This window comes from Echinops telfairi, unplaced genomic scaffold (genome assembly GCF_000313985.2).
Source record: "Echinops telfairi isolate 266 unplaced genomic scaffold, ASM31398v2 ScPeMD7_18;HRSCAF=68, whole genome shotgun sequence".
NCBI lineage: Eukaryota > Metazoa > Chordata > Mammalia > Afrosoricida > Tenrecidae > Echinops > Echinops telfairi.
Window position 1 is genome coordinate 18,419,565 of NW_022103915.1, and position 4,762 is coordinate 18,424,326.

Consider the following 4,762-nt stretch of genomic DNA (forward strand, 5'->3'; position numbering starts at 1 on the left):
GAAAACTTGAGCTTTTCAGGGAAGTGTTGCAGTAAACATCCGTATGGGGATTTTCCTAGTGGGGTCATTTATTCACTCCACAAAACATAGCGGAGCACAGTGCCCTGCCCTCGGCCTGAGACCAAAAGGCTGGACATTCATGCCTTTCCCTCCAAGGGCTCCTTTAATTTGTCCATAGGACAGACTTGAGTTTCTACTTTCACTTTTCAGCAAGCTAATCCTACCCTCCCCCCCAAAAAAAATAAATGAATAAGTTGCCAGTATTGCAGTCGCTTGTGTTTTCTACTAAAAATTGCGGACAAAATGACTTGGTCCTTTTGTTGTTTTCATTAGGAAGTAAATCGCTAGTGATAGGTTTGACAGAAATTAAATGAAGGCACAGAATCAGCTCTAACTTACTCTGGAGTTGAATTTTTGAGAAAGGAATAGGGTCTGTCAGATAGAGTGTCTCATTCCTGCTTGGGGTGGGGATCGGGGGAGCATCACTGGACTCTTACAAGCCTACATGAAGATATTCTGGTTGGGTTTCTGATGACAGGTTTGTTTGTTTTTAACCAAGAATGTTACTGTGTAATGATTGTTTCTGCCTTGTTATTGTTTCACCTGGTTGCAAGAAAGTCTTTTCTTTCTGCTATTTCAAAAGCAAACAAGAATATTTTAGAGACTTGGCATTTGAAGACCTTTCTCCTTTCTTTCGGCTGAAAGATTAGGAGTGATTGTTTGTATTTTTAGTTGAAGGAGAAACACTGAAGTTCAATAGTTTTGTTTTTATAGTTTAACCAATGTGCCATATTGATGCTAACCTTTTCAAAAGGAACGGCTTTCAGACGCTTCAATTGTTAAAACAGTGCACTCTGAGCTGAAATAGGCATGAGGAGAAAGGGCTGCCAAGGGGGCAAGAGCATTTGGTGAGTGTCATGGGTTACACTACAGTACAGAACCCTTTTCCATAGTTAAATGTCTTACCAAAGGACATCTGCATGTAGGATTGCTTACATAGTTGCTTTATCGTAACTTACTTGTTTCTTTTATGTTGGTTTATTTGTTTCCTATGTTTGCCCTTCAGCACCATTGTTGAAGGTTGCCAACAGCTAGTCTTAACCTACCCCTGGACATGAAGTTGACTTCCAATCATAAAAAGTCAAACAAAAACAAACAAAGCTTTCTCATTAAGTTGATTCCAACTCAGATCAAGCCTATATTGAATGTCCCATAAGGAAAATCTCCCTGGGAGCAGACAGCTTAATTTTTCTACCGCAAAGTGCCTGGTGGTTTTAACCACTTACTTCATGGTTACTAGAAATGGAATGCTTAAACTGCAGCACCACCACTACTACGAAGGCTTCATGCATTGCTGACAAATTCATTCCAACTCATAGTGATGCTGCAAGGCAGAATAGAACTGCTCTTAGAGTTTCTAAGTTTGAACCACGATAAGACCAGGTCTCCGACACTCTGATTTGGTTTTCTCTTCTGACTTATGGGACACCAGGTCTTTGAGATCCTACTTTGGAGAGGGTTTTATTGAATTTAGGCCCTAACATATGCTAACACATATATTTATTTTGATATTAAGGCACCAAATGTTTATAGCAATCTCATTTGGATGTGCAATACAATTGGATTATGCTCCTAATTTAGGCAGACTTCAGAACACATGCTCAAAGAAGCAACAATCAAGAAATCAAGGGAGACAAATGTGTAAATTTGGTGAATGTGGTGCATAAGACCACTTAAAATGTTGAGGATCAAAGATGCTGTTTTGAGGAATAAGGTGTGCCTGACACAAGTCATAGTATTGTCAGTCGCTTTCAATGAATGTGAATGTTGGCCATTGAATAAGGGTGAGTGAAGAAAAATCAATAGATGAAATGAGAACTATGGTGCTGACAAGGAATTATCTAAGTACCATGGCTTATTAAAAACCTGTGATATACAAATGGTACAATCTTACTTACTGAAAGTAAAGAGGACTTGAAGCACATGGTGATAAATATCACAATTACAGTCTTCAGTATGGATTACGACTCACTGTTAAGAAGAACTAAATCCTCACAACTGGACCAATAACAAACTTTATAAAAAATAAAGGAAAGACTGAAGTTGTCAAATAGTTCATCTTGCATTGATCCGCAATCAATGCTCCTGGAAGCAGTGGTAAAGAGATCCAAAGATGGATTGCTTTGGGTAAATATGCTACCTAAGCCCTCCGTAGAGCATTGTAAAGGGTGGATGTTACTCTGAGGGATACAGAGCACCTGGCCCAAGCCATGCTATTTTCATTGCCACAAACACATGTGAAAGTTGGAGGTTGAATAGGAAAACTGAAGAAGAATTGACGCATTTGGATGGTGGTGCTGGAGAAGAATATGGAAAGTACCGTGTACTGCTCACAAGACAGACAGATCTGTCTTCAAAACAGTGAAACCAGAATGCTCCTTAGAGGCAAGGATGGTGAGACTTCATTTCACATACTTGGGACATGTCGTCAGGAGAAACCAGTCCCTGGAAAAGGACACCATTCTTGGCAAAGTAGAGGGGCAGAGAAAAGAAGGAGGCCTCAAGGAGATGGATCGACACAGTGGCTGCCAAATGTGCTCAAACATAGGAAGAATTGGGGGATGGTGCAGGCCTGGGTGGTGTTGATTTCTGTGGTACATATGGTAGCTTTGGATCAGAACCAACTCCCTGACACCTACCCACAATAACAACACGGACTGCCAAAAGAATAAGCAGGTCTGTTTTGGAAGAAGTGCAATTGAAATATTCCTTAAGACAAAGATGATAAGACTTTCATGTGCTTTGGTCATCTTGTCAGGGGAGGGGTTCATTGTGCTTGGTAAAGGAGAGAGGCGGTGACAGAAAGGAAGGCCCATGATGGGATGGATGGACACAGCAACTGCAACAAAGGACTCAGACGATAACAACAGTATAGACCATGGAGGACCAGACGATGGTTCCTTCTGGTGCACATAGGGTTACCATGAGTGGGAGTTTACGTAAACCTAATTCACCTAATAACAACAAGAAGAACACATTTGGATTCATGGTGTCACTGGATTAAGCACTGGCTTGCCAACTGCAAGATCCGCAAGTTGGATCCATTAGCCGCTCCTCTAGAAAGTAATGAGGATGTCATCTTCATATGGATTTATAACCCCAGAAACCCTAAGGGGGGCTTCATTTCTGTCCCACAGGGCAGAGTACAGATAGATTTGGGGGTTCCACGGCTGTAACTCACATCTGGCCTCCTTGGAGCTGTGTTTGGTTTTGGATGGCCACCCTTGGAGCTTGCATGCCAATTGGTTACCACTAGGGCTCCTCTAGGGCGCAGGGTTTCTCCATGGCACAGAGTGTGGAGGGTAAGCATGCCACTAAGACTCAATGGCAACGACTTAGATTTGGGTTTGGTTTAAGAAGGTATTTATTTGAGCCAGGTCTCTACGAAGCTTTTGAAAAAGAACAATTACATTAATGGCACCGTCGGATAATTCCCAAACACTTAGATATTTGAAATTATGGACTTCCTTGTTGCATTGTATCTTTCCATCCAAGTTTCCAGTAGCTTCCCAGGGCAATAGAGGTTTCTGAGTCAAGTAGAGCAAATCTAAAGTGAACAGCAAAACAAAACCATGGCACAGAGGCTTACTCAGTGCGAATCTGTCGCTCTGAGCCACAATCAATTCACTGACAGTGTGTTTGACTTTTGGAGAGGATTATAAATGAAATGCATTCTCTACACTATCAATGGAGTCTCTAATAACTAACCCAAAAGGTGGCTGTTCAAACCCCCTCAGAGGCACTTCATGAGATAGGACTTGCAATCTGCTTTTGAAAGGTCAAGGGCCCTTTCAAATTCCATCCAGCAGTTCTACTCTGCACACTTGAAATAGCCAGGAGCCACCATAGATTCTTGGCTCAATGTTAGCCAGCATCGTCTCATTTTGGTAATATAATATCTCAAAACTCTTCATAAAGCTGTTTTATACTTATGAGGTTATAATAGACTATAAACATAACTTTTATATGCACTTAACCACTCACTGTCATTGAGTCAATGGTGGCGCATAATGACTCTATTGGGCAGGGTAGAGTTGCCCTTGTGAGTTTCTAAGGCTGTAATTATTTATAGGAGTAGAAAGCCTTGATTTTCTCATGTGGAGTGGTTGGTAGTCTTAAACTATGGGCCTTGTGGATCACAGCTCAATGTATAACCACTAAGCCACCAGGAGTCCTTATATAGAGTAGAAAACCAAAAAATATATGTGACTCCCTTTATTAGGATATTCACTTTATTGTTTTGTAAATGGATTCACAGTGTCACCAAAGTATGCCCTTATGACAATGAATTACAGTCCAAAAAACTCTAAGTCATAAACTCTGAACAGAACACCCAAAGACAAAAGGAAGGCCAGTAGGGAAATGTAGTCTCTGGCATCTACATGAAATATTCAGATTAACATGACACCACAAAAAAAAGGTTCAGACGATACAGAGAAGATTAGCCTGGCCCCTGCGCAAGGATGACATGCAAATACGTGAAGCGTTCCATATTTTAAAAAAAAAAAAAGAGAAAAAAAAAAGGTTCAGAAACTAGTATCAGAAGAAACACTTGTTAATCTATTCTATGAGGGCAGAATTAACCTACTATCAAAAACAGATACAAATGTTAAAAAGAAAAAAAAGTAATGTCAAACGAATATTTCATTTGAGCCTTACCACAAAAGATATGCAAAATGAAAAGAAGTAGCAGACAATACGC

General features: G+C 40.5%; 1 pseudogene; it reads left to right on the forward strand.

Moving 5' to 3' along the window:
- The first annotated feature begins 4,462 nt into the window (after positions 1-4,462).
- Positions 4,463-4,558, forward strand: LOC115868829 (annotated as a pseudogene).
- The last annotated feature ends 204 nt before the right edge of the window (positions 4,559-4,762 follow it).